At 37.5% G+C, this 24,485-nt stretch overlaps 1 protein-coding gene across 1 annotated transcript in view; it reads right to left on the bottom strand.

The window, feature by feature from the left end:
- PDE4D (phosphodiesterase 4D) overlaps positions 1 to 19,820 on the bottom strand; it is a 553,794-nt gene extending 533,974 nt beyond the window's left edge. The window contains exon 1 of the mRNA XM_032095592.1: positions 19,627 to 19,820. The gene's annotated coding sequence lies outside the window, so the exon portion shown is untranslated. The remainder of the gene's footprint in view (positions 1 to 19,626) is intronic.
- Between the last annotated feature and the right edge of the window lie 4,665 nt (positions 19,821 to 24,485).

Genomic DNA, 24,485 nt, shown 5'->3' with positions numbered 1-24,485 from the left:
ATGAAAGCGGGAGCTTTCATTATTACATTCCTCCACATCTAAGGAATGCCATTTCACATATATCAGTCCAAATTTAAACAGAAACTTGTTTTTATCCATCCAAAGTGGGTGGTGTTATACCAATAACAAAGGTGTTCATAATGACAGTTTTAAGTGTGACTGCTAAACATTAGCTTCTGAAAAAACACTGTTTAAATTTAAAAAAAAAAAAGGAGTTCATGCAAGCTCTTAAATGGGCAGTGTGAGAGACCATAATTTAAAATGATGCTTTGATGTCGTCTTGTGCACACATATATTATCAAGGTTTGTGCCTCTTTAAAATGTGCCTCTTTAAACATGTTTACCTTTACAAATCTTGTTCCAACTAAGCAACTTTCTTGGGCACTTCCCTTTACATACACTTCTAAATAAAGCAGTCTTCTGCCCTGCATCTCCCTTGATTCTTATCAGATGCCTGAAAATGCCATATACAGTCTGCACTGGACTTCACAGGCAGGAAAGTACTAAATCCCTAATCATGACCTGCTTTAAATCATGAAGATCCAAACTACTCTTAGGAAAAGTAGAAAAAGTAAATAAACATCCTTATAATATCAGACTCACAAAAAATCTAAAATCTGTTTCTGGCCCATTTTACACTGAATAAAGGACTCTACTGACACAAGCAATAATGCCATGAGAGAATAAACTTGTTAGTATCTACGATTAGAAATGCAGATTTCTTTTTTCTACATTTCTACATTGCAACAAAAGGTTATATTTGTTCTTATTTCTTTCATTTAAACACTCTGGTCCCCCTATGAGCATCAAGTTTGTGTCAGAAATTCATCTCTACCACCAAATTTCAACATGGTCAATCACCTTTACTCCACCTTAGCCATGTGTCTCCCATAGAGCAGTAGGGAACCTTCTGGGTGCAATACCAGTTGCATGCACAGCTATACCTGGGACAAGTGGAGGACCTCCACTCTTGGTATGGAGGACAGGGGAGAAATCAGTCTGAGCTCTAATGCCATATGGTGTGCTTGCTTATTTTCCCAGGTACTGGCCTCAGATGCCGATACAAAAATACAAAGGGACACAAAAACTTTCACTTAGAAAACCACAAAAGGCCTGACATACACAATCAGTGATTATCATATAAATCAAAGTTATTTTTTGTTAACTCAGGCAAATAATTTAACCATGATGTACCTCAGTTTGGCTTGTTAACTTAAGACTAATAAAACATGTATAAGGACAGGACAGTTAAAGAAGATTAATTGCTTTCAAGTCATAAAGAAACCTTAAATGAAGCAAACCCTATAAACGAACAATCTTATTTTTGTTGATTATGTGATTTATTGTAGAACTCTTCCATTCAAAAAGATACAGTTTTCCTTTAATTAAATTTTTACTCTTAATAGTGGTTTAATTTTTAATTTTCTACTGAAATATAAGGTTATGCTTTTTTGGCTGGAAGATATGTTCTACCAGTTTGTGAGATTTTTCATACTTGGTCATAAACAGCCTGAGCATATTCTCTGAAAAATACCAATTTTAAGTTACTTTAAACAAAAACAGAACATTAAATGAAATTTTGCCAGCTACCTGTTATAAATCATTTTGTTATTGGTATTTGCCCTCCATTTTAATACACGGTAATGAGTGTGAAGGGTAGCACATGAAAGTAAATAAATATTTTTCAGGTTTTCTCTGCAGAATGCCAAGTTTACTTGAACTGTTCTTCCCCATGTCTGATGCAATGCTAGCTAAGCCAGACACACTTGAAGATGCATTATTAATAAATTTCAGGGATCTTCCTATGAAAGATGCATAACAAAAACTTTGAACTGTCAAGAAGATAAATATCTTCAATTTAAGGGCACTTTTCCTATTTAGCTTCTTCTATGTCTTTTCCCAACATACCTAATGACTGTCATAATAAAAGCACATTTTAAATTTAGCTAGACACTTAATTGTGCAAACACACAACTAATAAGTTTTTCAAAGGAAACAGGAGCATAAATTCCCTTTGTAGTTTTAATCTTCAGATACCTTGAAGTGTACAAAAGATGGCCTAAAATTTTCTTGTGTGGGTCCCCATGTTTAGACACTTGAAATCATCCTTCAGTACTTAGCTAAAGCCAAGTTTAGAACACTTGCCCCATTAAGAAAATAAATCAGCATGAAACATTAGTGTACTTGGGCAGCTTTATATATCAGGCTCTCTTGTTTAACCCTAAATGGCACCATCTTGGCAGGCATGCTCACTCATCATAAAATTTCCTGGATGAAGTGTAGCTAAACTAAGAAATGCAAAGTCAGGGAACACAGACTGTACACAGTAACTCACAAGTTCCCACTGCCCAAACCTTCTTATTCTCATTTTTGGTCAACAAAACCCACAGCTATGTTTTAGTGCAAATGTCACCCTTTCTTTAAAAGTGTTGAAACTGGCAACTGCATCATCTCTCTTAGCTTATAGTCATATTTGATTTCTACCTTGCAATTAATTTGAGACAATTTTTGTTTTCATTCCCTGTTTCCTTTAATTTTCTCATACTGGAAGTCCAAAAAAAAAAGGGGGGGGGGGGGGATGGGGGGGAAGGGGTTTTTTATTTTAGGGGCATAGTTAAAGGAGTTACTGCCTCTCAGCTTCATTACCTTATGCATGCTGAATTGCATTTGCAGGATGCTTTCCTCACCTTGGAAAGGCTTACTCCGTTTCTTACTTACTGACTCCTTGTTTTCTGAGTTTCCTCCATGCAATAAACTACTGCTCACAGGCTAAAAATCCCTTGATTTCTTTATACTGTGTCTTTCATCTTCTCATATATTTCTCAAATACTCTCACTCAGTTCTGATGTACTGTTTTGGATTTTCTCTACCACTAGATGTACATTGTTACTTGCAAAATTTATGTGGGCCATTACTGACACATCCTCGTGTATCTCTCTGCAGCACTACCTTGATTTCTCATTTTTGGCTATTTACCACAGTTACTTGTACACAGCCTTTAGGGACAGCATCAGAAGAAGCCCCACATATCTATAACATGTTTACAATATAACACACATATCTATAACATATTTACAATATACATTGAACATACAGTCCTGTATGTGTGTGTACTCACACTATCCCACTCTCTTCTCAGAAAAAGCCCATTGCTCACCTTCCTGGACTTACTGTCATTTTCACTGCATTTTACAGATGCCCAAAACCACCATTCAGTTCTCAGTCAACAGAAGAATCACCTCGAAATCCACATTTCCAACCGAAATATATTTGTTTCATTTTCCATATTGTAGCATTAGCTCTTCACCCACTGGTAACATATCATGTACTTTGTCTAGCTTTCACCCCTCTCTTCAGGCTGTCATACAGCAGCTGCCTTCAAGGCCAGGCTGCAGGATGAAATTAGGAAATGTACCAAAGAAGTATTTCAGACATTCTGTTTCTAAGAACATATTGTCAAAATGTAAGTCTAAGTACATAGGCAGTTCTTGTAAAGAAGGGGAAAGTAAGAATGATTCTATCAAACAAATTCTTTGAGTGTTTTTCCTTCTCAGTGCATTTTAAGTAGAAGGCAGTAGTGACAAAAAAATAATTAATCCTGAGAGCACTTGAGTGACTTTGGAAGCTATTTCATAAGAAGTGAGGTGATCATGCATAGATGAATAAATGTGTAGAATTCCCAGAGTACCACAGTGCACGGCTTTAGCAGATGACACCATTCAACCCCATTCAATGCATTTATCAGGGCCAGTGAGACTTGGAACCCTCTGCTTCCCCAGCAGCAAAACCTACATTTGACAATTTTGAGAACACACTCTCAAAAGAGCTATTCCCCACCCCCTTTGAGCCCTGAGTTTAGCTCATTTAAATGCTATAGCGTTATCTTACAAATAGTCTCATTTTTGTTGTAGTGATTAGCCCCAAGTAATCTGAAAAGAGGAAGATTCTTCTCTGTTGGAGTGAAGGCTCCTCTGGACTCAGGCCCAGAGGAAAGCCAAAGCACAGGGGTTGAATTAAAACCTTTGGACAAGCTGAGATACATGAAGCCACACCAAAGTGAAATAGAAATATAGATTTTTAACTTTCAGTATAAATATATGCTAAGTGTCTTAAACATTTAAAAGCTGCAACAGAGACCTTAAACACAGTTCTTACTGCAGCAGTGTTACCTTTTCACATAATTCTTTACTTCAGACAAAATACAGATAGAACTATAGTGTTCACATTTTTTAGATAGAGTTCACATAAAAAATAAGAACTGATAGAAACTGTACACCCAAATCTGTGTGATACCTGTGTAACACTTGTGTAAGACTTACGATTGTTAGAATTAGACCAGGATAGGCTAAAAGAAAAGAAAAACTAGAATTGTGTGTTAATCTTATTGGTCAGTTAGCAAACATAATCCACACTTCTGTAAGAAAAATATACATGGAGCATATAGAGCATATAGAAGAAGAAGTTGGTTTTGCCTGCTGTTGCTGCTTGCCTTTATCATGTAACCCCCTTGAACTCTGCCTTCAAGAAAGCTGTGAGACTATGAAATAAAGAACTTAGAACAGCAGCCTCCTCTGCTCTCTTACCCTGGTCCAAGAAGGAAGGGTACCCCATCAAAAGCTCAACACTTCTCTAACAATTTTCTCCCAAGTCAACAGTTTCTTCCTTTCTCAGAAATATCCCACTAATAGAAAAAGGGCAAATATGCTCTTCTTTCTCTCTGGCACATGTTTTACCCAAAGCATCAACCGTAGGTAGTGACTATCTGGACCCTGGAGAGAAGGAGAAAATTCTGACTCATATGCCTTATTGAAACCGACAAGAATAAAATGGCAAAAACATCCAATAAAATACAGCCAGGATCAACACTGTCACCTATAGCAAAAAATATTTAAGATATATTTGTATATATTTTTTTAACATAATACTTGGAATCAATTCACAAGAACTCTCTGTATATAATCTTCAAATTAATTTCTGCCTTGATGGAATCTGCCATCCAAAGGAAAACACTTCCATAATTCTCAGTTCTGCTAGATCCTGGTTTTATTTCTAGAGATGCTTTTGTTGCTAAATAAATACCAGCTAAGATAATTTCACTCTTCAAGAGGACTCACAGGAAGCTGTAAGAGTTGCGCTGGAGCACAATATTACACAGCTCTTTATTGCATCCTGTAGGTTGTGACCCTTCAAAGAATTTAATAAAAATAGTTTGAGACCTACTGCTGGCACAGGTCAAAGAAACATACTTTCCTGAATATTTAAAGGTGAGGGCTGGAAGGGGTTATGAAAGAAGAGGAAGAACTAATGATTCAAATTATAATCACAGCCTGAAACATTACTGTTTCTTAATAGTGTTATCCTAGTCACATCATTCAGCAAATTTACTTCATTATTCCAATCCTATCAAATATCTTATTAGCTCATGGGGCCTAATTTGATTTTCTTTACTATTTCAGTTATTTGAGATTTGACAAAAACTTCAAATATCTTTGAAAGGACAATTTGAAAACATTTGACAAAAAAAAGCAAGGAAATACTCAAGAGACTCCACCAGAGAGTCAATAAGATGGACGGATTGAGTTCCAGGTTATGGACTACCCCACATAGGAGGAAAGGCTGAGGGAATGATGAAACAGTGTTACCTAGTGACAAGAGAATGGGCAAGGGGTATGAATTGAAATACAGATGGCTGCCTCTGAATGTTAGGTGGGTGACAGAGCACAGGCACAGGTTGCCCAGAGAAACTGTGGAATTTCCTTCCTTGGACATACTTGGAAAGGCTCTGTTCATGGTCCTGGGTAAGTGGCTCTATGAGGCCCTGCCTGAGCAGGCGGCTGCACAAGGTGACCTCCAGAGAACCCTTCCAGTCTCAATCATTCTCTGGGGCTTTCCCAGTGCACATCATAGGTGAGTCCTCCTCCCATGGCAGCCCTCAGAGAAGCTGAGTCAAGGCTCTTCTTTGTACCAAGGAAGTCAGCAGGATTCCCCACCTGCATGGTCCCACTGCCCCATGCCAGGCCCTTGTCCTTACAGTCACTGGCCTCACACCATGGAATCTGGCTTGAGGCTAAACCATCCCCACTAGGCCACAAAAAGAGGACAAGGTCCTCTGAATCAGGGTCTTTCCAGCTTTGCAGTATCTGCTGTCCTTGCCTGAACCCTGTGACATCTCTGGGAATTGTCTGCGATGGCACTGCCCTCTCTGCTCTTACTGTGGTTTTTAGTCCAGAGCCCCTGTGGGCACACACAAGGCAAGGATATTGTCCTACACTATGAGTGCTGCATTTGGGGAGAACATTGGCTGTGCAGGACTGTGGTTCCTCACAGTGGCTGTCCCAGAACTGTGGGCACCAGTGGCACCTCTGGCTTGTTCTTCTGCCTTCCCTAACCCCTCATGCAGGTACTCTGTGCTATCCCAAGTCATGCTGGCTGCAGGGGAGTGGAATGATAGAGGCAGTGAAGACAGCCCTCAGGCTGGTTGATGACTTTTCAGCCTTCAAGGACACCCTTGGGAGATCCTAATCTCCCATCTCCTACTGCCGTCATGGGTTTTCTTTGCTTTTTTGCTTCTAGTGCCAGAAAAGATCAAGCAGGCACTTTGTGTCTTTTGGCAGGGCATGGTGAGGGTGCCAAGGAGGCTCAGGGGCAGAGGAGCTCTGTTGCCACACCCAGCGCAAGCCAGGGGTAGCAGGCATAGTTCATTACTATGAGGGTGACTGTTCAGAAGCACAGATGGCCCAGAGAGATTGTGAATACTATTCTACTAAGGGGAACATCAGCCCAAATACATCAAAGCATGAAAACAATCCTACCTATTATTGTGACAGCAATATACAGCAAGCACTCTGAGACACTGGCAGCGAGAGAAGTGGCCTAACATAAAAGAAAAAAATCCTACAAAACTTTCTGGCAAAACAGAGCTGGGCCACAGACAGTGCCAAATATTTATGGATTAACTCATAAACTTTAGAAGAGACTACCTGATGATATGAGGCATTCTTGAAGGACATTGATTTCCTCCCAGCTATTGAGCTCTTTTCATGACAAAGACATCTGGAAAGATCATGGTGCTCAGTCTTTCATTTGCTTTTCTATTTTACTCTATAGAAGATTCCAAATGCCTGTAATTTTAATGTAAACACACAAAGAATACTCTATTTACATTACCTGCTACTGTACAAGAGATTTATCCCATGCATTTCTACCTCTAGATCCCCATTCCATTGCATTGACAAAGAGTTAGACAAAGGGCACATTGAGATTAACCTGAAAGTTAGAAATGCCAACATCTGTGCAATACACAAACATTAAATAAAGGAAGAAGAACACAAGTAAAGAACAAACTAGGATAGGCAGGGCTTAGCCTCCACCGTAGGCAAATATCCAAGTATTTACTGCTCCATTCTTCTCAATTTGCTAATGTGTATTTTTACTGTAGAAAGACATATGAAGACCTGAAGGGCTTTTATCTTTTTGTCAGCAAATAACAAGTCTGCTCCTTCCACAAGTACATGCCTTAATGAAAATAACCTTTAATCTACAAACTGTTTGGGGACAAACTCGGATACAGGTTCTTTTTCTCTCCTGTTTGCCCCAGTTTTTACTGCCTTAGTCAAGATTTCCTGTTATTTGTTGTTGATCACCTTGATTATTTTGTAGACATAATGCTGTGTTTGTGATAACTGGGTGAGCCTCGAGGCAATTCTCTTATTTCAAATTTTCTTTAAAAAGAATTTTTAAACTTTCCTTTTTCTATAGCCTGAGAGCTTTTTGTGTTCCTGATGTGAAAGTGATGCCTTGAAGTGGCTACCTAAAAACAGAGGCTAGACAAGATTAAGAGAATAAAAGTAGGTATTTATTTGAAGGGCCTTCAATGATACACTCTGGACAGTCAAAAGCCACCGAGGGACTTCCACCCAAGATGGACGCTGGGTTACAGGTTCTTCACACTTTTATAAGTTTTGTCCATTCTCATATCAGGGTTAATTCTCCAATTATAATTTCAGTTAATGATGTAATTACCCCAACTTTGCCTCTCCTCTTAAGGCTTTAGTTTACATATTTCAGGGCCTGGGACAACAAGATGTCCTTGAAGTGCAAACCTAGAGAGGGTTTGTTATGTCTAACCAGAATGACAGAGCAGTAGTTAACAGGCCACATGAAACTTCAGAATTACACACTAGGCAGTACAGGATTTGAAAAATATAAAAGTTAAAACCTAAAGCATAAAAGAAGGGCATATTTTCTAGAGAAAAATCATCTGAAAGAAATTATTTTCCCACCAAAGAAAGTCTGGTCTATGCAAACAGACTATGACAGGCACTTTCACATGCTGAACTTAATTTGGAAAAATAGCTTGATAATAAAAAAAATGGCAGAAGAAACTAAAGTACTCAAAAATATTATGGGAGCTACCTGACTGGATGTGGATCTGGCCAACCTGGTCCAGGTAACCAAAGGGATTTGGCTAAATGATCTCCAGAGGAGCCATCCAGCCACGACTACTCTGTGATTCTCTCTATTGTAATTAAAGGAAACAGGAGATTGCTAGGCACAAAACATGATAACAAAGAATGTATGATTTTAGGTTGCACATTCAACTTAAAGTGTCATAAGCATTAGTTGTTCAACAAAAGTCCTCTTAAGGAGCTGAAAGAACCCAATACATTTTATATCTTTGCTTTGGAAAGGAGAAGTTGGATCTAGGGAGCTGTCTTCATGAACCTGTCTTCATTTAGCCAAACTACATGAACAGTTTCCTTTCATCATTCACCCAGCACTGAAGCAGGAAAAAGAAAATATTATTTTGTATTTTTCTCAGCGGTTTTTAAACAAAACTAGTACAAGTATCATAATAGTGGTACTTAATATTTACATCATTTATATAACATAATCATTTACGTATAAAAAAATGGCTGTGAAAAAATAAACCCATAAACTTAAATTTAAAACCTTCTTTTCCTCTGAATAGCTTCTGCAAAGCTTTTAAAAATTATTTTCAATTCACAACCATGTTTTTATTGGAATTTGTCTAGAAAATCTTAAAAGAAACGCCTGCAAACATTTAGATTAAAAATTATAATTTGCTCTTTAAAACAGGAAGGTGAAAATTTCCTGCTGCACAGAATCTACCCAGTACATATCAGCAACAAATTTCCCAAGAAACAGAATTAAAACAAGATGAATATGGAGCAGAGGGGAATGCTAAATCTGATTTGGAAAGAATCCTTTAGAAATTCAGGGTCCAGATGGTCAGCTGCATCTCAAGCCAGGCTAATGCTGGTACATAGATATTCTTTGTCAGACAACAACAAACACAGGCCTATCCTGGTTCAGGGGTGAGTGTGTAAAGCACCTCCCAGTACAGGACGCAGCAAGACAACAAATACTGCCACAGACACAGCTGCCATGGTTCCTCACTGTGAAAATACTGCCATCTTCCCTAGCTTCACTGTGACTTTGGGCTGCACCACGGGCTCCCCTTCCCCCCGCTCTCTGAAGGGTCTGATGCCTGCCTTGTCATCCTTATGTGTACAACCACACAAGGATCATGAGATAAGGACTGCTAAGCACCCTCCAGCTACACTTCTTAGATAAAAATTCCTTCACTCTTCTTCTCATACGAACGTATTTTCAGTTGGTGGTAAATTTTGCCAAGCTTCATTTGTTTGGAGTGAAATTTCCCTTCACAGGCGTGTACTTCAATCTGAACTTTTGGGGTACCGGTTAGCCAAAAAGTTCAGTTAATATGGAGAAAGCAATAAGAAAATTTGCATAACAGAAGCATATAGGAATGTGCTTTTAACTACCTCTGAAATTATTCCTAAATAATAAAAACTTCCAGAGACCTCTCCAGGCTGAACAATAAAACACCAGAAAACCTGAAAATAAACCCAGAATTCCAGGATCCGTAGATGGGACTGTCCCAAGGCAGCCAATGCAGATTAAACTGCCGACCACATCTGTTTTCTTTTCCCTTTGTGAAATCATCTGCACAGCAGTAACAGACAGTAGGAGTCCTAAAATTTTGCTGCAGTCTCGTGTTTTACCTGCATTTTGCTTTCAAAGATTTAAATTTAAATTAGCTGGGATCAGCTGCGCAACAAGTCACAATCCAACACTGGCTTATATTTCTTCACATCTACTTCCATGTAAAATCTGGTCATGGAACTGGCTTTGTTTAAACTTTTAGAATTGTCAAGTTAAATTGTAATTTCATGAATGGATTAATATTGCAAATTATTTTAGTATTGTACTGCTTATAAAATCGACTATTTGCAATTTGATGGTTTATATGGTTTATAAGCTATTTCACCGAATTTTATTAGTAAAAGTATAATTGAATTCCAAAATTACTGTTTGACAGTGGATGATTTAGAAATCTGAATGATGAGTTCAAGTAGCAACTAGGGAAAAAAGAAGAAAACCTATAAATTACTATAAATTTTCATTCTGTCATAATTACATGGTTTGCCTTCCAATTCAGTTGCCCTTAAATTCAGTAGTGAATATCTGATCACAGAGTACAGAATACTTTGAAACATTTTCAGTGTATGTCAGCAAGATTTTGCACATAAATTGGTACATGTAAGATTTGGTTCTTTGATAATAGGGTTCAGATTTGGGTTCAGATTTTCTTCACCCAGTGATATATCTGTGTGTTGTATGTGTATATGTGTATTTATATTTTTACAGCCTCTCTGTTTATGAATTAACTCTCTCAAACCATATAATTTCAGATCTCCTAAGGAATCACCAATCCAAATTTTTAAATTTTGATTTTATGCACATATCAAACAATTCCCTGAAGCAGAATGATAATATTTTTTTCCCCACACAACAGAACAACTTTATCCAAACTAAAGTACATATGTAATATTGAATAGTTAGACATATAATGGTGTAAATCAAATCAATAACAGACTAAGAAAATACAAAGCGCTGAAAAAATTTCCTGGACATTAAGTTGTCATGAGTTATCCCTATGATGAACAGAAAAAAAACCTGCAGGCTTTAAAAATATGAATATAGTGAAAGGAACAAAAGCAGGCAAAAGATGCATTCTACAAACTTTTCTCCATGATTATCTGAAATGCATTACTAACCCAAAACAGCAAGAAACTGCATTGGTACCTAATTCCAAGCAGGCAATTCTGCTGAAAGCCATTAGCTTAACTTCCTGTTTAAATATTTTGTGCTGTTTTCTTTTTTGCTGTCTCTATACTCGTAAACGTAAACAACTTGTGAGCTCATATACAGTTTCCCATGCAAAGTCTCAGTCCAGTATTTAACTCACAGTTTTCTTAGGTCTTTTTACACAAAACTCCCAGAGCGCTTGCAGCAAGGCAACTGAAACAGAGAGGGGATTGTTCTGGAGCCACACCCCTGGGGACACTCAGGTCTGTTGCAGACTGTGCCCAAAGCCCTCACATACAAATGTACAAAGCATGTAGTGGGTTTCCCTGGCAGTGTGCATCCTGCACATGCAGGCCCTGCTCTGGAGAGAGCACTTCCTCTTACCTGTGGAGTTTTCTTCAGGGACCTGCCCTTCGCTTGACAACTAGAGGGCTGTTGGCTGGGGAGGACCTGCCTTTCCAAGCAAGAAAAGAGCAGCTGACCAGGAAGCTGGTCAGCTGGTGTAGGAAGTAGGCTGAGAAGTTACCCAGACAAAAGGCAACACAGTAGCTTGATGAGTAAACACAGCAGAGAGACCTGAACTCCCAAAAGCCAAACAAAGTGTGGCTGGGGTGCAAGTTTGAACCCTAGACCACTGATCCACTACAGGAACTACAAACATGTTTCCTGGCACTGTATTAGCTCTGCCAACTAGCATGGTCTGGAAGGTAGGACATGGTGGGACCTGTTCCCAGTAGGAAGAACAGACAAGTTTTCACTGTGTCTGTCTCCCCCAGCACTTGCTGTCCTAGGCTGGCGTTTGACCTTTAAGTACACTCATCACCTGACTCCAGAGCATACTGGATGTATGAGATTTCATACTACTCAAATTCACATGCAGGAAATTTTCTGCAAGGAAGCATAATTTCAACATCATTTTAGATACTTTTCACGAGGGAGGTGGGCATGGGGAGTGGAGAGAGATATAAATAAACAAATGAAGCCTGAACTGGTTTTAGGACCACAGAGCTGCATGACATGACTACTGAGTGCCTGGTCCTAAATTCATAGAGAAATTCATACCTGAATTATTAAGCATTCTAACCTTGCAATCCTGCAAACAGATACCAGTTTTAAAAAGGAAAAAAAAAGTCACAAGAGGAAAACAGACTTCGCTTTCTATCAGCAAAATACAGTTATAAGTCTTAGTGGTCCACTTGCAGCGAACCATTACCATGAAAGAGCAAATTCCAGAGAGAAAAAGTACTTTTTTTTCCCAGAACTGGCCACTAACACTAATACAACTGACATGCTATATTGCTTAATATCTCTGAAAGCAGAAACTTCAATGAGCCATAAAAACCTTCTAAAGCTGAAAAGCATCCTCAATGAAGAGAGGAATTTTTTAAGTAATGCTCGATATAGTTTAGATGGATCAAGAATATCTAAACCCAGGGATTATATTAAAAAGCTTAGAATCTTAGCCAGGACTGGAAAGAACTTAAATTTATATTATCACATGTTAATAACAGAGTTTGAAGGTGATATTTTGCTCTTAGCTGCAGTAAGACTCACTAAGAGACAGAATTAAAAATCAGTAGCTGAAGCTAGAGGAAACAATATCCAAAAGTAAGCAATTCTTTCTTTGTTAAAACAGCACATTCAGAAAGAAGATAATGTAAGAAAAATCAAGTCTTTTATCCATAAATATCACCTCCAAATTTCTCAGTCTAATACACTGCAAAAGCAGGCATTTCCTGGATTTTAAATAAATGGTTTCTGAAAGGGTTATTTTTTACCTTTTTCCCTATTCATTTCCCACCTTACCAAGTATGCCGACAAATGTTGCTAAAAAGCCTACAGGAAACCCTTTTTTGCCTTTCTACTGTTGCTGGACTTTCCTACTGCACTCCAAATAATAGACTCCACTGGACATAAGAGGCTATATTTTTTCCATTACAGTGATGTAAATCTTTTCCAGTGCTATGCTTTCCCTGGATGACTTAAAAGTCATCTTTCATTTTTCCTCTTGCACAGAAAAATTACTAGACTATTGGTTCTGCACTGCACTTTTTGGGAACATCGGTATTATGACTATCTCATCCCATGGGTTATCCTATACATTAGTATTTCTACAGATTTGCACATGAAAAAAGCAATTCAATATGAATATTTGAATAAAGGGGCTTAGTGTTATTTCTGTGAGAAGGCTTCAGGAAATTACTGTAATGACCATGATTTATGTTTTCAGACTTTGTTTTGTCATTGGGAGTAGCTGGCTTCATCCAAAATAAACTTGATTATTCAGAGCAACAGATGCTTTTTCAAAGGAGAGATTTATGTTTAAATAAAAATACCCCACAATGTCAATTAACAGATCATTAGGTACATGTTCCTATAACTTTTAATTTTAATTAAAGTCAAAGCATATTGGTAACTGGTGTTTTCAGGTCTCAGCTAGTTGTTTCATTTACTGTATATACACATGCTGTGCTTTATCTACTAAGTGGGAATTTATTGTTAAAAAGGTTAGTGATTAACAACTTCCCCTCTCTTCGTAATTAAATATCTTGATGGGATGCATCCATATGGAGATAACAGAGGCAAATAACAGACTGTGTGTCCCTGAAGATCAAGGGCAGCACACTTCTAGAAATTTCATATATAAAAAGGCTGGAGCAAGGCCAGTCGTTTTAATGGTCCAAGATAGGTGGATGTACAAATATGTTTCTGCCAGACACCACGTTTCACCACAAGTGCCTGGGAGATCACAGATCTCACCATCTGTTTACATGGATGAGCCACAGATGTTCAAACCTCCACATGAGCTGAGTCCAGAAGCTGCATACAGTATTCAGATTCTGGAAAGTGCAAATATTAAAAAACTCAGCCCTTAATTTAATTTTTAAGCGGTTTTTCAAGTATAATTTGCATTTTAAAGATTTTCTTTGTGTAAGGGATGGTTTATGCACATAAATATCTAATCACCACACTAATTTTATATCAGTGTATGTATATACTGGGTGTAAAGAAAATAGAAAATACATTCTCATAAAACTCTATCTTCTTTTCTATATCAGTTTGCCCACGGCTCCAGAAAGAAGAGACAGAACGATAGGAATCATTGCAGACTCCTTGGCTATAAATTAATGAATCTACAAACCTTGACATCAATGCCCAGAGCTCAAAGAGTTTAGGGAGATCCCTAGATAATAAGATAAGGAATAGACAGACTACATTTGAACATCTTAACTGCCAGATACTGATTTTAAAGAAAATTTTAAATTCTTTGATGCAGATTGAAATTTTATATTCAAGGTTTAAAAACAGCAAGCAAAATCGGCATCAAAAAATTCAACTTTTGATTGTGCATGTAAATTGTTATACATGTACAACCACATACACTCTGTTTTGGGGGTAAATCATCCTAAATTATCACATGTACTACTTTAAATGGTGTAAAAAGAAATATATTAAGGCCCGTAATGTTTAAAAAGGGCCTGTGTGTTCAAATTTCTAATTGTTATTTTTAATTGCATTTGCAAAATGTTGTACCTTAGGGCCAATACAGATATCACCAAGTACTGATTGAGCCACATACTGAAATTCATGATAGCAAGATCAGCTGTATTTCTTTCCCCTACTGTGTCAGACATTTATGTACTGCAGCCAAATGCAATTTTTCTTAACTAAGCGGAAAAAAATTGGGAGAACTGTTCAGGATAACTACAAACACAGACAAACATGGATTCAATTAATCACATTTCACAGTATGCACATCTCTTATGCTCTCAAAATTTTGGTTTACCAGTGAAACGGAGTACAAAAGAGCTTTCAAGCTTTGTCAGCTCAATTTATACAGCAGAGTCCCATTATTCCATCTGTATCCTTTTCTATCACAGGCCATAAAACTACCTTCTACCCTCTTCCACTTCAGTTCCTATCTTACCTTCAGACCACATCCAAACACACATCAAATACAATTTTTGTCATCCATACCTTAATAAAAAATTTATACACAACTGATTTCATATGTTTAATACACAAAAAGCAGTTTTTCTCCCTTTAGCTTTTCAAATCCATTACTGAACTAGAATAATTTCATTTTTTAGTTTAGCAACCTACAAAATATATATTTGCAGTCCTTACTCAAGAGCCTCTAGCCATGAAAATTCAAAAAGGTTTTGGTCTGGTTTGTCAGAACTGGAGATATAAATGAGACTGTACTTAGAATATGATGCATCAAGAAAGCCAACAGACTGTCTACAGGCTGTAATTCAGATTCCAGGCTACAGCAAGGTTGAGCTTTTCTAGCTCTCCAAATCAGCACGACAGGTAAAACTTGCTAGCAAATTATTTAATGCAAAAGACACCGTCATTTCTCATGCAGAGAACAGCAAGTTCCAGCGAGCCCTGAGTGAACAGCATGTTCTCTGCACACAAGAGCTATGCTACTTGGGCAGAATGTTTGTGTTACTGCCTGAAAATGTAAATACATCTGCATTCTACTTTGGGTAACAATACTTTCATTCAAGCAGAGGAAGCTAGGACATAGGAACAGAGAATTACTTTCTCAGATGCACAAAACTCAAATCCTGACACAACAAAACCAAAGCAATTCTGTCCTTGATCCTAAGAACACAAATATCTGCAAATAATCAGTCTTTTCCATTTCTATACAAATGTAAATTCTCACCTACTCTGAACATCCACACATTCATCTTTGAGGTATATTTTATGAACAGTAAGTTCACAGCATAACTATCATACAGAAAGTGACTACAAAGCAAAATTACAGAAGCAAGCCAAGAGCTGGTTCATTAATATGACTTGGAGACTTTTTCTTTTCCCCTCTGGGCCAAATTGCACCACATACTTTATTTAATACTATAAATCGACATTTTTAGGATACTTTGAAGATAGTGGATGGAACAGCTAATTTTCATTTCAATATTCCCTGTTATTCCCTTTGGTTTCTTCCAAATGTGATAGGAACTCATTTGGTTTTCCTTCTACTTCTCTTTCTTTCCCCTCTCTCTCTCTCTCTTTCTGCCCTCCTCATTCCACACTTTTCAATCTGCTGGATGATCTACCAGAACACACAGACATCAAAGACGTTTGTTTATGCTCTATTAGGAGGCTACAATACATTATCATACGACATGATTACACTTTTTTGCTTGTTTCCAAGACCATTTAAATGCTTAATGATCATCCAGGAAGAGGGCAAAACATCTTCCATTCAAAAATAAAGAAAAAAAGGATCTATTTTTTTTTTATCTTAACATATTTATTTGTATTTCAAGCTCTGGAACAATCTTTATATAGTGCATAGTTAACTTAGAAATTTAAATGACCACTGTAAATGAGAGAAGAAAAAGTTCAGTATACATTTGGCTAAGCAAAATTCTTTATTTTTCTTGTGAATGCAAAATTTCTACTTATAAATTCTATAGTGTTTTGTATGACAAATTACAACTTAGAAGCATGACAATACAGTCACATAAATACATTCTTCTTTGAACACAAAGTATTTTAGATCTGTAAAATTGAGGTATGTAGAAATATTTGTTTCAAAGGCAAGCAGTGCCACCCACAAAGTCTCTTAATATTTTCAAAGAAAATTACATAGCTATAGCAACAGCAACAGAAGGCCCTGTCTGATCCTCTACTAACTTTGACCAATACTTAATTCCCAAGGCTGCCATGAATTATTAGCAGAATATGGGTTAACTTTAGTTCCTGACATGGATATCTGCACTCACACTGAAAGCACCAGAACTTCAAGGCTAAGGAAGAGTTTCTTCCTTTTTATAAGTTCTTTCAAATTATGTAAAGCATTTCTTCATATCAGCCTTAAATTTAAGGAGACTAACACACATGAATTTTACTTGCTTCAGCCAAATACCAATACAAACAAGATAGACAGAAGGACTCAAGGTACGTACTATGTAAAAGCTACAACTTGTGCTGTCTTCCTTGTGGAGTTAAGCTCCCTTTCATTTATAAAGAAGAGCCTCTGGCATGTTTTAAACAAGGCTGCAAATCTGAGACTCTCTTCTAAACACTTGGGAAAACCCTTCCAAAGAGCCCTAAAAATCTATCCTTCCTAAAGTGGATGTAAAATATTGCGAGAATTGTTTAACTTAAGAGAAGACAAAAAGTTTCTTTCAAGTAGCATCAGAGGCCCTGAGCTATAAATTATGGGAGCTTCTAGACAGTAAAATCTTCAGTGCAAGCTAATTCTGGCCTAATTAGCTTTGGCACAATGCGCCTATACTGCTTCTTGGATCAAGCAGGTGTCTTAATGTAGGCCTTCATTGCCTCAGGTCTTTGCTACAGATATATCTAATACAACATCATATTGCAAATATATTCCAGAATTTCACTCCTTCTTTAGCTGTTGACCTGGTCTGACTTGCCCAAGGTTATCTTTAAGTTGTGCACATACCCATCCTGTGCCTACCACCCTGTTTAGCTTATAATCTCATAAGGGCAGGGACTTCCTTTCACTACTTGTTTGAACAGCATCCAGCACAATAGAACTTTGATCCAGCCTGAAGGCACTGCCTGTGATATGTTAGTTTCCAAATATCACTTATAGAATTCTGTCTCAATACAGTTTCAGCTGGAAACATGGTATTAACAGTATTGTTAGCAGTCCACATGCTCAGCTACCATACATTGCTCGCCTTAGGATCACAGCAAACACGGCATCATAAGAAACTCACTTAAACTTGCAAGTTTTTTTCCATAATCCCTCTTTTTATTGAGCACAGAAGTAAAGTAGCAATGTTCAGAGCTAAATAACCTGACTATATGAAAAAAATTTTCCTGGCAGGAATAACTTCCATTCAGATGAGACATGACAAGTCACATGGCTGTTCACACTACAATACCACATTCTCCATGTTTAATGTCTCACCAGCTCAATTCCTTGTGCTTCACATACATCAGAGAAACTCTTGCTGAAGCCAGATTACACATCTAAGAGAACTTTGGATTCTTATTTCTTAGTACATAAATATCATAGGAATTAATAACTTATAATATAATTCACTGTCTCACTGAACACATATCATCTCAGTCAAACTGATTTCACTGTGGTTTAGGTTTAATATTACCAAAGGTAATAGCATATCTACTTCCTTTATCTGACCAGTATGGTAAAGTTGGCAAAAGTTACCTCAAATATTATCTGTGTGAGCAAACCCCTTGTTAAACTTTGTAAAGCCATTTAGAGGAGCTTAGCTGTTCATTTTGCTGATCCACATCTAACAAAAATATTTGAGACAGAATCACCATAGTATTCACTTTCAGTGTGTGATGGTCACTTTACAATGTAAGACATGCAAGCAGCAATATTGCTAAAATTACATTTCTGTTTTCTATTTCAGGGTCGAAAAATAATTTATTTGCTAGCAAAAAAAAAGATATCTAGAGAAGTCTTACAAGGGTATTTTATATACCCAGGAGCAATAATATATATTAGAAAGAGCAAGGCAGCTGTCTGAAGAATATTTACTATTTAAAATTATTTAGTCACAGAATTCCATCTGAAAAGCTAAGACTTCAAAAAGAAAGCTAATAAGAAAGAGCATAGGCTTATATCTTGCTATCAGAACATTATGCATCTTGGGATAACCCAAGCTATTTACCAGCAAACACTAGGTTTATTACACCACACAGAAAAGTGACATTTCCAGTGGGAAAAAAAAGCAACATGGAAAGTTCTTTGCATGGACACGTTTATAGCAATGAATATGATCTTATAGCATTTATGAGAGAAGTGTAGAGCATTACCTTAGTAGCTTTCTAATTTCAGATTTCAATCTGTCGCTCTATTGTTTTAAACCTGAGTTGTGCAGAGGCAACACCTGGCAATCTCAGGAAACCAACAAGGGAGTCACTGTGATAACTCCATCTGATTAGACCACAGATCCTGTACAGCATTTCCCACAGGTTTCTAGTTCACTGTGGGTTGAATTTGCTTTTTAAAAGTGTGAACTCCAACATGCTGTCATTTTGCTTGCCACGAAAAATATCTCTACAAATTAAGGAAAACATCATAGCACTCATAAATGGGGGGGGGGGGGGGGGGGGGGGGGGCAGGTATTAAGCCTTGCAGTTGTTTAACATACTAGTTGTTAACACTATCCTGCCTTTTACTGATATGTATGTTCTTATTTAGAGGAGATGAAAGGGGTGAGTATGAGAGGAGTGGGGATTCTTTATCATATTACAAGCTCAGAATTGTGTGCATTTCTTCATTAGTTCTACCACAATTGCTAGTATACAGTATACTGTGAAAATGTGAGACATGCCACATGTCTTAATTAGGTACAAATGAGGTGTAATGCAACACCACTATATTTTATTACAGAAGAACAAAAACTATGGGACCAAACACAGTCTATTTCAGACGTGAATGAACCCCAAATGCTCTGAACACATGTAACATCACAAAGCTATTTTAAACCTGGCAAGAGAAGAGCTACAAAGTTAACTTACCTGATCTTAAACAGCACAGAATCTCAAACGTTAGCTTCCAGTGAACTACTTCCTAAACACAAGCATTCTTGTTTACGGTATGTAATTAACAGAGTAGAAAAAGTCAAAATTACTCACAGAGTCCTGACGATGCAATAGCAAACTATCTAAGACAGGAAATTCCAGTGCAATATTATAAAACAAGTAGGAATAAACATGCATAAAGTCAGGAACTGACAGGCCTCTGGATTACTGCAACTGTAGGAATCATGCTCATGCATGCTGGGCTATAATTTATGAAACAGAGCCCAGGAAACAACCAATCGCTCTGCTTCTTCTAACAAGTCCAACTGGCTATGAAAAGCTGGAAGTGCTGCACAGAACAATGAAGAAGAGCTATCCCACATATTAATCTGCTTATCTAGGATTGCCTTCTGTGTAGAAAGAGGGAAGCATGTAAGAAGGAGAGGGATAAAAAAAAGAAAAATCACAGTTTCACTGTTAAAAGAACAGAATAAATTCCAGTCAACATGCAAATCCTCCATTGCATTCAGATGGCTAGTGCTGTAGTCAAACACTTGTAGCATCTGCTAAAACATTTCAGAAGACCACCATCTTCCTTAGCAGTGATTATTTTTCACAATACTGACAGAAATCTATAAAAACTGGATTTATATTTCTTATGCAATTGTTTCACTGTTCTGCTGCTGTTAATTTAATGTTACATCTAAATGTGAAACATCCTTCCATAAAATCTGATTAGAGTAAGAGTATTCTTTTTACAGATGGCAGGTGGCTTCAGTGCATTAACGAGCCATCCTTCCTGGAAAGCCATCTGCATGGTCCTAGGATTTAAGATTTAAAAGACCATCATTTACAAGAAAGATAAGAGGCACAAAAGAATTAATAAGCAAGAAAGAAACACTTTAAACAGTATGAACAGACCAGGAATTACATATTAGAGCATATGGTGCAAAATTTGTCCTGCCTGGGAAATTCCATGGTTTCAAAATGTGGGTTTGACCAATCTGAAGCTAACATTACTTTGATTTTTTCTGATAAATACCTTTAATGAAGTACTTTAGATTAAGAGAAAGTAATTCATTTTTTAAATTACTATTAAATAAATATTTAATATTAAATAAATATTGAAATATTTATTACTATAGCTTATTTTATAAAATAGTGTAAAATAAAATTTATACTTTCATCTAATGAAAAATACAGAGAAATCTGTCAAGATAAAAACTTGGACCTTACTGAATTATCTTCCTATAAATGTGCCCACTGAATTCTCTGTGTTGATAAAATTTCTATTACTAAAAAAGTAAGAATTTATCTTTAATACATAAAAAGCTACAGTTTTTGAAAAGTGCTGTTGACCTGTTTATACGGAAGTCCTAGTGATACTGAATGAAAACACAGGTTACCTGGGGTGAGTTAGCATGAATTTGACAAGAATGGAAATCATGTATGTTTGGTTTGTCCATCCTTAAATTCTTTCCAGATACAGTTATTCTTCATATTCCTTTCTTTTTCTTCTTCCTCTTGTAATCCATGCCATAATAATTTCTAAAATCTCCTGGGCAAAATGCATTTCGTAAAACCCACTCCTGTATTTGCAGTCATTGTACCATATTCAATAGATTCTATCGATATTTTGCAGTTTTAGATTCTTTCCCAGAAGACAGCTGGTAGCTGCAGATGACCATCTGAACCACTTTGTCCTGCTGGGCACCATAACTTGAATTAGAGAGACAGAAGCCTTTAATCTCATGAATCATGTATTTTTGGACACCTAGGCAGGGTCCTCCCCAGGTTTACGGTCTATGTAGTAATCATGATATTTTTCAGAATTGCATTCTTTTAAATATGTCTTGATGGAAACTTACAATGCAAAAAAAACCAAAAAAAACCAAAAAAAAAAAACTAACCACCAGTGTGCTGAAAATGAGCAATTTGTAACAGATACTGAAAGTGATATTCTGCTGTGTTGTTTCTGTTACGTAGAAAAACTTAACAATGTTCCACAGATTCTTGAGCAACACATTAAGGAATAACTTTGTGCCAAGACTATAATTCCACCAGGACTAAAGAGCAGGCTTCTTCAAAGAACAGCATTTGTAAACCAAATGGCAAATTTGAAGTGATAGCATACAAATAGCAACCAAAAAAAATATATTTTTAAAGGGGTAATATGATACAATTTAGCGTATCAATTTGAAAATATTCTAGTCACACCTATGAGATGAATACAAAATCTTCACTTATCTATACTCATTGGTAACCTTGCCACTGGCCCACATTCTATTTGACAAACACAGCAGCTTCACAGATTTGGAACTTTACTTGGGTTATCCTTGCAAGTTATGTCTCTGAACTGAAAAAGAAAACCATATAATTTTTAATTTCAGTTCCCTGCTTTCCAAACATGAGGAAAATAAAGCAATTACCAGCTGATTTCTTTCCATGATGGCTGAGGAATAGCATCCTCCAAAGAAGAGCATTTGCAAATGACAAGGTGAGTGAATATATATGCACACGTGCTGAAGTGCTTTTTCTCAGATTAATTCAAGTAGTGGTCTGCCTTTCCCCCCAAAACAGGCTTCCGAATTGCCCCTTCTATCCCACCATACATTGACTTTATGAAAAGCTCTGGTTAGGAGGGGGAATGCCTCTCCCATATTCGTGTAAAAATTATCCTTTTCACACCTTTTGCTTCTTTTTATAACTTTCCCAAATAAAATGCAAAGAAAGGTGTTAGCTCTAAGTCTCTCAGCAAAGAAACCTACCACAACTCTCAGATACACCCTCCAAGAGTGGCAGTCTCTCATTTTGCTTCTCAAGATCACAAAGAGCATTAGCTCCTACCATTTCCACCAGTGCAGGATTATACATGTAGCCTGACACCCACATTCAGTATTTTGAAAACAAAATCCACTGAGTACCACAAGAAATTGGTACCATTCCCTTATTTGCTGTATAACTCTGGACTGTATCACATTGCCAGTTTACTGTAAAATCAAATAACTGAAATAATATCGGCAGTTGAGAAAAGTCTTCACTGAATAACTGGATTGTCTGAGGTAAAGTAACACAGTTAATCCTTCAGTCCTTAAGACAACATACCCTTTTTTTCTATCTTGTTAAATTATTCATCTCCATAATAGGAGTTTTCTGCATGTAATTCATTCTTTCTCTACTTGGCTGCCTTTCAGAACTTCCTGATTTATTGTGTTTCTGAGTCTGCCACACTGATATCAACTTCACATCAACTAATAAAGTCAGCACCCTTTAAAGAAATGCATTCCTCTGCCAGTTACAGGTTTTTTTTAAATGGTTCATCCACAAATTATTTCTCTTTGCCAATGTTTGAAATTATTTTGTTAGCTGAAAACTTTTTTAAATACTGTAGCATACATTTTAAAAGGAAAACATCAAGCAGGAACTTCAGCACTTATCTGCCTGGAGGTTAGTCTTTCTGGCAAACTGATGGGGAATCCCATTTTCATGCATTAAAGTGTCTGGGCATAGTAGATTGATCTGGCTGGAAGAGGCAGGCAGAGCCTAGATATGAGTGAGGCAGCTTGGTAGTTACAGCTGTCTTTATGGAAAAGTGCTAAGGGGAGGCACTTCATTCCTCATCTCTCCTTAGCTAAATTGGGACCTGTGAAAAAAGGGCTACTTTTGTCACTGGCAATTAGGTTATCCAAAAGAAGAATGCACAATTAGGTTAACATGCTGGTTTTGACTGGGTTTAATTCCCTCCATAGTAGCTGGCATGTGCCTATATTTGGTATTTTTGCTGGAAGTGTTGTTGATAATACATTTACACATATATTGCTGAGCAGGGGTCACACAGCATCAAAGCTGTTTCTGCTACTCACCCGCCTCACCAGCCAGGAGTTGGGGGGCACGGGGAGTTACAGGGGGGACACAGCTGGGAAGGCTGACCTCCACTGACCCAAGGGATATCCCATCCCATATGGCATTGTGCTCAGCATGTAAAGCTGGGGGAGGAAGGAGGAAGGAGGAGGATGAGTGGAGTGATGGGGTTTGTCTTCCCAAATCACTGTTACACATGATGGGGCCCCGCTCTCCCGAGGGATGGCTGAATGCCTGTCTGCGCTCAGGAAGTGGCTTTCCCCGTTACACTGCCTTTATGTCAATCCTCAGGTTTTCTCACTTTTGCTCTTCTCATTCTCTCCCCCATCCTAGTGGAGGGTGAGTGAACGAGCTTAGTTGTCAGCTGATATTAAACCATAACAGTTGCACTCCTGTATACATAAATTTTCTTAACGCACTTTCAACCCCATTGTGGATTTTGCTGCTCATCCCTTAGGTTTCACACCCCTTTATTCCTGCAGTTCCAAAGGTGTCTTGTTGATGACAAGGTATTTGCAAGCTTAAACGTCTACAGATTTACTTGCTCCCGCAAAATGTATTTGTGTTTGGCTTTCCTAGGGTTACCTGCAATCCATGAAGTTGATACGGAAGTAATTGTTACCGGTTTCTCTGTATGGGCTAACTCTGTAAGCTACAAAATCACCCCTTGCAGTGAACACATAATATATATGGACAGATAGGCATATTGCTATCACACCCTGCTCTAAAAACAGCAGCAAAATTCTACAAGCTAGGGCATATTAATAATTGCAGATATGAACAACGGAAGTAGAGATCTACAGGAAGGCTGCAAGAGAGATTGTGACTGTTTGTTCATCTGATTAATCAGCAGGTATAACCTGCTAGTGAACATTACGTGAAGAATAAGGTTGCTCTGATACTATTTGGGAACAAACACTGCGTTCTGAATGAGTTGAGGTATAAGCAAGCATACAGTATTTAAAAAACAAGTTGTTCATGTCTTCAGATGCTGA

This window comes from Corvus moneduloides, chromosome Z (assembly GCF_009650955.1).
Source record: "Corvus moneduloides isolate bCorMon1 chromosome Z, bCorMon1.pri, whole genome shotgun sequence".
Taxonomy (NCBI): Eukaryota; Metazoa; Chordata; class Aves; order Passeriformes; family Corvidae; genus Corvus; species Corvus moneduloides.
Note: the sequence above shows the minus strand (reverse complement) of the source record. Positions and strands in the feature narration are given on the sequence as shown.